This window comes from Planococcus citri, chromosome 3, assembly GCF_950023065.1.
Source record: "Planococcus citri chromosome 3, ihPlaCitr1.1, whole genome shotgun sequence".
Classification (NCBI taxonomy): Eukaryota; Metazoa; Arthropoda; class Insecta; order Hemiptera; family Pseudococcidae; genus Planococcus; species Planococcus citri.
In genome coordinates, this window is record NC_088679.1 from 57,560,492 (window position 1) to 57,573,890 (window position 13,399).

General features: G+C 33.7%; 1 protein-coding gene across 1 annotated transcript in view; it reads right to left on the bottom strand.

Moving 5' to 3' along the window:
- LOC135841232 (UBA-like domain-containing protein 2-A) overlaps positions 1-13,399 on the bottom strand; it is a 59,003-nt gene that overhangs the window by 29,074 nt on the left and 16,530 nt on the right. The window lies entirely within an intron of this gene.

The following is a 13,399-nucleotide window of genomic DNA, read 5'->3' on the forward strand; positions in this document are numbered from 1 at the left end:
GTTGAAAACTTTGGAAATTTTAGTCAACTTGAATTGTCGAGTTTTTAAGCTCTCGAAGCCAATTAACCGTGTCTTTTCTGACAGAAAACTAAAATAATACGTTCAAGATATCATACATTTGCAAAACCATCTTCAGATTTAGCTTCAGTTAACGAAAAACCGATCATTTTTTTCGAATTATTAAATGAGGCTCAAATTTTGAAAAGTTGCCTTTTAAAAGCAAACATTAAAATCGGGAACAAAACCCGTTTTACGAAATTCCAACTACATACCTACAAAAAGAGATATCTTCATTGGCAGAAAATTTTTTTTCAAGGCAAATAAAAATTGAAAAGAAATGTTTTGGACCGGTGATCTCAATTTTTTGGTTTTTGACAAATTTTGAAAAATTCAAATTTGCCTAATATTCCATGAAAAAATTAAAATTCGATCAAGTCAAGGTAAAAAGCTTCATTTTTATATTTTCTGATTTCCAAGTAAACTCATCAAGAGGGGGGGTCAAGGCTCAAAATCCGATTCGGTCAATTCAAATTTATATATTTTTTAAGACATTTCCCCTTGACTAAAAAATTTGGAAATCCACCAATTGGAAACTTCGAAAAGGCTTAAAATTGAGACCAATTGATTTTTGCGGTCAAAAACAGGAGGATATTACAAACAAAACAAATGTCAGCTTTCAATATGAATTCGATCAAATTTTAAATTATTAATAATAAATGGTCAAATTTTGATTTTTAGAAATACTTTCGTATCTGCCTCAAAATAGCATAGCCTTGTAAAATAAGAGATTTGGCTTTAGCTTTGTCCTTTATAACTGCATACTACTTTAAAAGGGGGTAAATTGCAATTTCAGTTAAAAATTTCTTATTTCAACAGTTCTCATCCAAATTCTTTTAAACTTTTTTTTTTTTTTTTTTTTGGTGTAGGGATGTTAGACACAATTAAGGGTTACCTACTCAGGGAAATTTTTTGAAATTTTTTCCAGCACATCTTTGGGCAAAACGCGCATTTTTAGCTTTCAAACGGCACTTTCAGTAAGTTCTTTCAGAGGTACAAAGATAAAAAATATACAATGACATAAACATATTATGTATCTCACCTAGATGTGCAACATTTATTTTTTTCAAAATTTTTTACATAGATGAAAGGCCTGCGAAAATGCAAAAAATGGTTTTTTAAAAACATCCCCTCCTCCTAAATAGATCAATTTGGGCTGAAAATTTTGTTCTTGCAATATACACATTTATACCTAATAAAAGACGCCCAACTACACAATCGACCCGAATTTGTCAATTTTTTCTACGTTAAGTAAATGATTTTCAATAAAGAAATTAAATTGCACAATTTTGAGAACCACTGAACCTTTTTCCGGATCATCCAAGTGACCATGACCAAAATTCATATATATCATATGAATTTCAGAGAAATTAACTATCTTCGATTTTTTTCATTCAGTTTTGTTAGTCAGGTTTTTACAATTTGGAAAAATGCATTCATCATAGGTAAAAATTTCATTTATAATTCATCTTAAACTCCTGCGGATAATTTCCCTTATTTGCCCTTTGTCCTCCCTTCTGGGCAATACTGAGTGACTCATATAAAAGATTCCAACAAAAAAAATTTCGATAAAGTTATACTTTAAAATTTTTTTTTCAAATGTCTTAAAACCAAAATTACATGTCTGAAAAGAACTAATCAGTAATCACACTAGATGAAAATTATCATACACTATCAAATTTTACTTAATTTTTTTTGTAAGATCCTTGGTTTTTATACCAACATTTTTCAAGGTGAAATTTTTTAAAAATAATTTTTAAAAAAATTCACTTTGTTATTTTTATAGGTAGCTGTAGATATTGATTTTTCGAGAAAAATTAAGGGTCTTAAGGGAAAAACGAAAAGTGGGAAACAAAATCGTGTAGACCATAAAATTTCGCATCAGTGGATTGCTATTCTTTTTCTTCTACAAAGCTTTGTTTTTGAGATATTTTAAGCTCAAGTTCAATATTTAGGGGGAAAAACACATTTTCTTACAAACATTCCATTTTTTCATCAATTTATGCAATTTTTTGACCATTTTAGCTCGGCTGAATAATGGTTCGAAATCGATGACTAAGTGACCGAGAGATTTCTCGTCAGATTCAGATCCTATGTGAATATGACAGCCGATTGACGGGACACCCTGTATACAGACAATTTATGCAAAAATACGCCACTACCTCGCGCACAGCAAATACAACAAAGTAACTTTTGCAACTCGTCAATCCTCTCTTCTCTCTTTCTCTCCATGGCAATTAACAAGGGCCCAACCTACGACTAAAATATGCATATGGCAGTATCTCTTTCTCTGGCGAGTCTACGAGAAGTACTGCATACGAGTACACAATCGTACTTATGTAAATCACGCTGCTGATTCGCATCACGTACTGTATCTCTGTGTACTTCATCCTCCTGTATCTACACTGTATAGGACACACCAAACACACAACTTTTAACATAGTTTACCAAAGTAGTCGAGCAGTCAAAACAACTGGCTTTGTCTAGGTACCTAGTAGGTGGGTGTTCCAGAATAACCTTTCACATTTTGGTAACCACTGATCTGTGTTCAAGTGGAGCTAGGGGAATGGTAAAGGCGGTTCTAGGTAGCCAAAGCATGCCGAATTATGTTTCAATAGTTATTTTTTGTCCTGGAGAAGTAGATGGCTGTACAGTGTACGTTTACTGTGAAGGTCTTTTTTTAAAAATAAAGACTCCTGGACCCCTTCACTCTTTACTCATCGGTAACGAAGCTCATTTTTATCTAAACAGTGAAGTGAATATACAGAATGTGCGCTTCAAGTGTACAGAGAATCTTTTGATAATACTCGAGAAACCTCTACACGCCGTCAAGTTGACTGTTTGGTTGGGCGTGGCTAAAGTTGGTGTAGTGGGACCATGTGTGTTTAATGAAACAGTGATGGTGAGGGGTAAGGCAAAATGTTGAACAAGTTTCTTGTTCCTGAACTGAAAGGCAGATAAAATAGAGTTACTTACTTGGTTCCAACATGTTGGAGCTACCTATCATTCAGAGACCAACACAATATGTTTAGCGCGTGAGCACTTTGGACATTGAATAATTTCGTTGAACACAGAAATTTAAAGGCCACCTCGATCCCCTGATTTTTCAGCCTATGATTTTTTTTTATGGAGTTACCTCAAGTCAAAAGTGTATCAGGATGAATCTAGGACTCTGAAACATCTTCTAGGTAATCTTAATCGTGAGTCGAGACTGATAGGAAGAGAAGTGTTCAATAATTTGAAAAAATGTTCGGTTGAATGTGTCAAAAATGATGGAAAATATCTCGATGAAAAAATTTTTAAAACTTGATTTTTAATGGAAACTCAAATATACGGTCTAAAAACGGCATGTTTCTACTTCATTTTGGTTGTAAAAGAATTTTTGTAAACATTTTTCTCTCAGAGTAATAAGAAAAACAAATGTGAAAGGTTATTCTGGAACACCCTGTACGTGTCTGTCTGCTCTCTACTTCACTGTCACCATTTAAAATTCATTCAGCAGAACACCACTGAAATAGGTAATATATATGGTGCCATTGGTGCCATATCAACTTCAACAGGAGTAGATCTACATCGAACACTCCGAGAGTTCCTTTATTTACCACCTTTACCCATATTCTCCGACTCCTCGTTGTATATGCATACGAAAAAGTGAGCAAACAATACTGCCATTTCATCTCATACACTTGGAGAAGAATTCGCGTACCGTACCTTTTAGGTGGAGGTACCTAAACCTATAGGTACATACAATCGAAGGTATTCACGCTATTATGACGATCGCGCCGCACCACCTGGAACCGGTTCTTTTATATTATTTTTCAGCTACACAAGGTAAATTGTCTGGAAAATATAAAGGAAACCTTAATGCACCCGATTGGTGCTAGCCAAAGTAAAGGTATTTACAGGTTTCGCTTTACTATACAAGTATTTACTTGAAAACTTCCATCAATTATACCCATCGCTTAAGATATTCATTGAACGCCGGCGCGTACGTAGCATGATTCACTCGAAAAAGTTGTAAAAGAAAGTGAAAATTGACAAAAATCATCTATCACAAGTCACCAGCAATAAGATGCAACTAAAGAGATGGGCCCAACAAAAATCCTTAGTCTATGAATCATCTTCGAAATGACTCGAAATTTCTTCGAAAAATGATCTTTAAAGTCGATAAAAAATACCACATTTTCACCGTCGTCGTCGTCGTCGTCAGTGGTGTTGATCGATTTTTTTTTGCTCTCACTAGCTCGAAATTGAGCTAAAATTTTTTCGTTGATGTTTCCTTCTGATCCACACGAAAAGTAGCCCATTGAAAATTCGTTAATAAACCTTATTTTTTCTCAAAATATCTCAAAACCTACCCCTCTTGAAAAAAACTAATCATATCTACTTTTCAAGTGGAAAATGTTATGCTCCAAAAATTTCTTTTCCCTCCAATTTTTCTTTGAACTCTTTATCTCCTCCCCCTCCCCCATGGATCACCTACGATAAAAAAATATTTTTTTTACAATTTTTCAAAAAAAAAATCCTTGACCTCTAAAAAACAACACCAAAAAAAGGAACCAATTTCATACCAATTTTTCATCACACACACGAATTTAATAACACAACGAATCCCACATATAGAAATATAGCACATTTCTCATCTCATTGTCATTCTCTCAACAAACCTCGAATAAAATAACAATAAGGCAATTTCGTTCTCACAACACTACTTAATAGTACGCACTGCACTGAAGAAAACACGCTGAAAAATTTATAATTCAATCTTCTTTTGCGACAGTCCTTGAACCAGACGGTGAAAAAGTTGAATAAAATTTTCGACTAAATTGTATCAGGCAACCGATGCCTAATGCCTTTTACGCAGCACCTCGATGAAATTTTTTCACGACAAGTTGTATCGTGTCACTGCTTCATAATGCTGCAGATAGTCTAAAATTAACATATAACCTTTTTCGCAGCTTGTCACGGAGTCAAGACTATCGCATGATTCGATTATCGCAGCATAATTTTCAAATTCGCAGGCTCGAAAATTTTTATATACGAGTAGTTAGTAGGTAAGGTAAAATAGGCCTACTTTGCGCAGCTCGTTTCAACCCTACTGTAACATTTTGAAGGTAACACTGGTTGAAAAATTTCTCCCCGGGTAACCATTACGCAGTCTTCGAAGGTTAAAATAATAATATACAGTCTGGTGTCTGTCTGTGCGCCAGGATTAAAAAGAGAGAGAAAAGTAAATTTCACCCTTAACTAGACGTTAACCTTGAAAAGGGCGAATTTTTCAGCATTTATCGTGCACAGCCTATTTGGCATTTGGAAAAACTCACCCTGAAATGTACTTCGTCAAAACTACATATTATACGTCAGTGAATTTCCACGTTCTGTCAAGCGAAAATAACATGCGTATTTTTTTTTGCAAACGCAAATATGAAGAGTCGATCGAATTGGTTTTTTAATTTTTGTCTTCAGTCCTTCATTTGTTTCGCGAAGGAAAATTTCACAGCCCGTTGTCAAAATTCCACATTTCCCTCTCCTCCAAGTAAATGAGACCTCAAAATGCATCAACAGTTCAGTCTCACTGAAAAATAATTTTCTTTGACTTTTCTTATGGTTTTCCAAACCAATTCTCCAGATTTCTCAACTTTCAAAAGTATCAAATTACACACAAAATTGAGGAAGAGGCGGAAGGATCTGAGGTTTTTTCGAACGTTAGGCTTATTATAAGGGCGAATTCCATCAATTGATACATAATTTTTTTTGAGGGATTATTTCATTTCGAAAAAAATTACTGACTGAATAATAGAAATAAATATTTCAATTTAATTTTGGAACTCAGAATAGGAAGACAAGCTGAGGAGAAAGGACATTGAATGCCTAGAAAACTCTAGAGATTTGTAAGTACTTCGATGATTTCAGGACATTTCTTCAATCCGCTGAATTTTTCGGCCAAAAACCAAAAAATTCCAAAAAAGCAGACCTCAGAGAATAATTTTGATTTTTCAAAACCCATTGAAGGGGGTTTTATGCCCATCAAAATTTTTGAAAACGATGAGATTTCACCTGATTTGATGATTTTTTGGCTCCGGGGAGGGGGGGGGGTGTCAAAATGCCAGAAAAATAAAAAAATCATTATTCTGAATAGGAGTCTTGAAATTGATCAACTTTCCGAGCCAAATTTCACCATTTCAGACCATTCTGGAGCCTCCAACGTGATTTTAGATTTCTCCCAAAAGTTTGAAATTTTTCCAGAAATTGTGGAGGGGCAGCGAGTTAAGGTTTATTCTCGACCTGTTCAACGAGTTTATTTCACATTTGAGCTGAAGGCACACCTCCAGGTGAAGTTTACCAAAAATCGAAAAATCAATAAATTTGTTTCATACCCCAAATCGGAGTATTTATTTAAATTCGGAAATTGAAAGTGCCCAAATTGATTGAGTGAATTTAGGTATTTCCAAGAATTCTGAGAAACACGATCTTCTATCCAATTTTAGTAGAGCAAAAAAAGTCAACGTGAGTAGCAAAATGTTTGAAAATAGAGGAAATACTGATTTCCAAAATTTTGGGCCATTTAACTTCACCCTACTGCCCAATCCATTCTAATTATTCTGCCCAAACAAAATTGAAATAAGTACATAAGGTATTTACACTTGAATTTTTAAGCCAAAAAAATCTTTTATTTTATTAATTAGGGAAATTTTTACTGTTTTTAAGAGTTTAGACGTTTGAGGATAAAAAAAATCATTAAGTATTGAAAACGAACCAATTTTTTTTACACGTATATAGATAGGTAAAGTACCATGTTGGGAAGGCATGAAAAAGTGCAGAGCTTATCTTATGAAAGTATTTTGTAGTTGGCATTTTCAAGATTTTGTCCCTTACTAGTAAAATTGTTTTTTCCCTCATTTTTCGGAGGTCAATGACCTTGAACGAAATGTCAATGGATTCAGAACAAAACTTAGGAGCGTCAAATCGAAAATAGAAAAATCTCCCCAACTTCCTCTCTCAATATTTGATAGAAAATTTCGTGCAGGGTGTTTTTTGTCAATTTTTTTTTTATTTCAATCTGTTTTTTCAATATCTCAACTAGGTAAAAATTGCGGAATTTCCCGACTTTTCCAAAGTAAAAAAAAAATTGATCATTCAAATTTATCTTTACTTGCTAGTTGCTTGGCTACATCAGCGTCAACTTTCAATATCTCGTTAAGAAAAAAAAATGAAAAAGACGAAGAATGCTGAAAGAAAAAAACCGCACTTAGGTGCTCCAAAATTACAACACCAATATTGTAGGTACGAAGATGGTCCGAGACGTCGAGAAATTTCGTACCAAAACACCGGTCGACTCGTCCATCTAACGGATTGGACCTACCGCAACCGGTTATACCATATCCAGTTTCGCAATGTTGCAATTTTGTACGTGTGTACTTATAATCGCACGATCGCGATCTTTCAAAGTTCTTTATTTATTTTTTTTTCAGACTCGCTCGCTGCTTGCATCTCTCGTAAGTCGTCGTAACCCAAGTAACATAGTATAGAGAGGTATCTGCACCACGATACGACCAGAAACCGGACAGCTGATTTCACCGGAATAAACATACTTGGAACGCGAGTCATAACAAATCCGACGTACTGTATAATTATCGGCTATTATACTTTGTGTTTATGGCTCAGATTCAGATTGGGTATACGAGGCAGAGGCGAAAGAATGAAATGCATAAGTATACATATTGGAAAACCATCAATCGTCGTGCATATACTACCTACAGCTATGTATCGCCGAATTCGCTCGTTAATTTATTCGTCAACCTGGCGAATTGGCTGGAAGGCGATTATCGTTTTAATAAAATGGCTATATCGTTTAACACTGCCCACTAGCCATAAGCCAAAGTTCAATATACTGTCCGAAGAACCACTATAATAACGCTATACTAATCCACAACCACAAGCGAGTATGTGTGTCTTTGAAATACGTGTATGCTGCACTCTTAAAGGTAGGTATAGGTGGAGGTATGTAATGGTAAGGTATGTATCGTATGTATATTTCATAACATCCGTTTTCAAATTGGAGATGTTTGCAGTTCTCTATTATGATCCACTAACCTCGTCTGGGTTCTAGTTGACTCTTTTATTTACAATGAAAATGTTTTACATGATAAAAGCCTATGAATTTCTCACACGAATAATTCGAAATAAAATGAGAAAATCTAAGAAAATTGGTTCGTAAAAACGTACATTTTTGAGACTGGAGGAAAAGACAGACGAGGGCGGGAGGGGGGGGGGTAAGTGAAAAAGAATCACAATCCGTTTGGAAAATTGAAAGGCAGAGGTTTCATAAAAATAAAAGCGATGCAAAATTGTTACATATTTTTGAGTTGTATTCTGAGAAGGGAAAGCAAGGAAGCAGGGGAGTGAACTACATCAAATCAGTTAAACTCGAGTGTGTTTTTGATGTCTTTCATTAGGTCCGGAACTTTTCAAAAAATTTCTTTCCGAGGAGAGGGGGAGGGGGAAAAACAGGGAAAAATCAAACATTTTCAGAAAAAAAGATTCAGAATTTTTGGTTTTCGAAGTCACTGATTCTGATTATTAAAAGTTATGTAACCCCAGAATCAAAACTGAAATTTCCAAAAGTGCTAGACTTTGAACCATACGACATTTTTCAAAATTTTGGGAACAGCTCCTCTCAAGCAGGCCCAGTTTTTGGTTTTTGAAGGAAAATGGCCTTAAAAATACAAATAAGTAGGTACATATTCACTTCCCAAAATTTTGAACTCTAATTTTCTCAGGTCTGATAGACCTGGTTTTGAATTTGAGGTGGAAATGGTTTACAGAGTCAGAATCTATGCTTTTAAAAATTTTGGTTTGATTCGATTTTTATAAATTTTAAAGGGCTTGTACATACTCAATTTTTATTCAAAACAGTAGATTTTCACATAGTAACCAAAAAAAGCTCGAAGAAGTGACAAAACGTGAGCAAAACATTTTGATGTACACAGAAAAAATAATCATCAAAAAATAAAACATTGCAAATTTGAATTGCTTGAACTTTTTTGATTAAAAATGAAGACTTTTTGACAATTTTAGGCAACAAAACAAAGATTTTTGCAATTTAAGGCGAAACCCCTAATTTTTGGTAAAATAAAAGGTGATTGATAACTTTAACAAAAAGAATAGTTTTCTGGAAACTTCTGGCAAAAAAGCGAAGTTCTTGGAAAATTTTTGAAAAAAAAATAAGACATCGTCAATTTTAGCAGAAAGCGGGACTTTTTAGAAATTGATGTTAAAAAATGTTATTTTTCGGCAATTTATGGCAGCAAGGCTTTCGGATAGTTTTTGAATAAAAGCAAAAATTTGGCAATTTCAGCAAAAATTATGAATTTTTGGGAATTCCTAGCAAGAAAATTACATTTTTTTTTTGAAATACAAAATTTTTTCATTTTATATTTTTGTCAATTTTAGGGGGAAAAAAAGCGAGACTTTTCAATTTCTAAAAAGCCAGAATTTTTGGCAATGAGCATGACTGTTGAACAATTTTTGCCAAAAAAAATGTTTTTTTTCGCAACCTTTGTTGAAAATGATATATTTTTGATGAATTTTTCAAGCAAGAAACAAGGCTATTTGGAAATTTTGAAAAAAGGTGAGATTTTTTGTCATTTTTGAAACGTATTTTTTAAAGTAGGTAACTACAGTAACCAAAATTGTTGGAAAAAGGTAACCAAAAGTTCTTTAGTAACTTGGTTATTTATAAAAGTAACGATGTACGAGCCCTGAATTTTTTAGCCCTCCCCCTCCTAATGAGCCCCAAAATAATTTTTCACTACTACAGATAGGAGACTGGAAAAAAAATTGAAAATCTCAGTCTGTTGAAGTCATTTGCAGTTCTTTTAGTATTTCATTTTGAATTCTATTCCGGATTGAATTATTAACTGGAAATTCCAAAACAAATTTTGGACCAAACATCAAAACTTTTTCTCCATTTCTCGTTTTGAAATTATCCATTTTTATTCGAAACAAACATTTTTCCAATTCGAAAACTGCAATTTTTCAGTTAAAATTTTTCGGAATCGAAAATTCTAAAATTAAGTTTTTTCAAAATTTAAAATTCAATGAAGTTTTTTTTTATTTTTTCAAAGAATTTGTAATCAAATGAAAACTTGTGTTTTTTCATTTTGTAATTCAGATTTAAAAAAATATTTTTTGACGATGCGATATTCATTTCAGTGTTTTCAAAATTCATGATTTCTGATCCTTCGTTTGAATTTCTATTTATCTGGTATGCAAACTCATTTGAGTAATTTCTCCACATGCAGAGGAAGGATTGAATCGACCTCAAAATTTTTTGCAAAAATTATAAATCTCATGTTTCACTTGAACCTCCTTAGTGAAATTTTCGTAGTTTTCCGTTGAATTGCTCTTTTTTAAAAACTTTGAATTTCTAGTATTGGAGTTCAATGATCTACCTACTAGATTCCAAACTAATCCGTCAATCTACTGATAACGTAGGCATTTCTTACTGAAATTATAAACAATTGACTTACGGTTCACCTCGTTTTTTTATTCGTACGACAACAATTTTACTCACCTGAAACAAAACAAAATAAAAACTTGATTAGTTTATGGTAAATTAGATCTTCAAAAAAACACATAATCATCAATTTCTCAAAAAAATTCCAATTTGAAATTTTTTCAATTTTTTTTCGATGTTTGAACAGCATTACGAGTACATCGAGTCAAAGGTGAAGCGACGATGTGACCTTGAGGATTCCTCAGATATGACCTATTGAAAACTTCTCATTTGTGAGAGCTGAAAGTTTTCCTCAAGGGGGCAACAATCGAAAGTTACGAGTACTACTGTGTTATAATTTTCATCCTCTATCACTCAGACCTGGTTCAAGCATCAAACAGGTGAAAGTTCGTCTTTTAAAATAAATCTAAACTGACTTCAGAGGAAAATTTCTTTCAAATCATGGTTTTAAGCTATAAGAAAATTGGAAAAACTTGCCATCTCAGTTGTAAAAAAATCATTTTCGGTAGAAAATGAGCAAAGACTACATTTTGATTAGGGAAATCCAAGTTTACAGTTGAAGACATTCATATAGTTTTGCTTCTCCCTTCAATTTCATCTCTATTTCTATAGTGTTTTTCCAATTGGTATTCCCACAATTCACACCTTCGAATGGAAAGAATAACTTTCAAAGTTTCAAATTATCGATCTTTGAAATCAATACAAGAAGTTTGTTTTGTCTTCTCTATGTCAAACCAGGTACATAAGGACAATGGAAATGGCGTGTAAATTCGGGTGAAGAAGAAACCGAAAAAATCAACGCGTAAAATTTTCTGTTGTTTGCAATGTTGCCACATTAACCAACACATATACCAACACATTACCGACCTTGGCGAACTTTAAGCAGACGTATCTTCGCAACTGCGATTATTTTTTTTTACCACGACCATTACCATTAGCAACCATTTGGACGTAGTAGTAGTTGTAATGGTACTGGTACTAGTGGAAGTAGTTGTAGAAATATATCGCGAATCCGCCTATACATTTTCATAAGATATCCCAGATCTATGGCGAGTTGAATTGAACACATACATAGTATACATACGAGTACAGACAGATACAAGCTATCTAACCAGCCATTTCTGAATTTTGATTATGCCCGTCGTCGTTGTACGAGTACATCTACATATAAACGACTGGTGTACTATTTTAACAACATTGTCGTCGTAATACTAGTCCTTTCTCTCTTTAAAATACTCACACATAGCTTCGTCTTGCCTCGCCTCCTCGTATACATCCACATTGGTTTCTCTACAACACATACAATTTACGTACGCATACAATGCATACTGTGCTGAACTGCTGATATATCCTATAATGTATTTATTTATACCCACACAACACACCACGCTGTAATGTCGCCGCTGCCGCCACCGCCAATAATTTAATAACAACAAAACGGAAAACGTAGCCAGAAAACTATTAACTAGCTGAGAATTTTTTTGATCATCGAATTGAAATTTTTACCACTTCACCTTGACCATTTAACGCTCATTTCTGACCCTCTGATTCTGAGGCGAGCTTAATTATTCGCGACATGACACACTCGTGGAAGTTGTGCTCGGTCAATGGATCAGTGCAGATTTCTTCATGATTATCAACTCACCGAAACAGGAAGTAAATGGAAATGATGGAATCCTATCAGTGAAAATAATTACCTGATGGGATCTATAGATACTGATACAAGTTCAGAAAAAAATAAAGACAATCCGAATTTCTTTGGACTCGAAAGTGGTGTTAGAATGAGTCAATAATATGAATTTAATTTTTCAAAAATTTGACCCTAATAGAAAATTTTGTTGAAGGAAAACTCTACGGAATATGTGGAGTAAGTTCAAAGGGAGAAATGTGCCAATGTATGTATTTCAAAAATGAAAGGCAAATTTTCATTCAAAATTCACATTTAATGGAATTTTTCTATCTAATTTCATTGTTTTTATCATAAAATAATTCAATTTTTATTGACTAGAAAACCTCTCAACCATGGATTTCGCCTGTTTTTTTTTCAGGGCAGCTCACAAAAAAAATTATAGTCGCCATTTAAAAATCGAGGGTCAAACCGAGCCGTGAATTTTTGAAAATAATCAGAAAATTGGCATAAATGGAAATCAGGTCTTCCATTTTTATTAAATATTCTTTGATGAGCTGAACTTTTTTCGTGGCAAAAAAATCAATTTTTAAATGAATACCAAACCTGAGGCTACCATTCAAAAATTAAAAAACATACCAAATTTCATCTTGTCACAATCACAATAAATGGATTCAAATTTTAAATCAAGAAAATGAAAATCATACTTACTAAGATACATCGTTTGTGATTTCGACAGCTTTGATTTCGAATGTTAAATTCCTGTTTTGATACGAGCTCTTGTTTAAAACAAAAAAAATGTTTTTTTTGTTGTTTTTTTTTCAAAAAAAAACGTTTTTTTTTCAACTCTGGTCTGTCACTACCACTAGTTAAAAACAGTGTCTGTCACTACCACTGGTTATAAATAGTGTCTGTCACATACACTGGTTTTCAACAGTGTCTGTCATTACCACTGGTTTTAAAAAGTGTCTGTCACAAACAGTGGCTTTCAACAGTATTTGTCACTACCACTGGTTTTAAACAGTGTCTGTCACAAACACTGGTTTTCAACAGTGTCTGTCACTACCACTGGTTTTAAACAGTGTCTGTCACAAACACTGGTTTTCAACAGTGTCTGTCACTACCACTGGTTTTCAACAGTGTCTGTCACTACCACTGGTTTTAAACTGTGTCTGTCACTACCGCTGGTTAAAAAC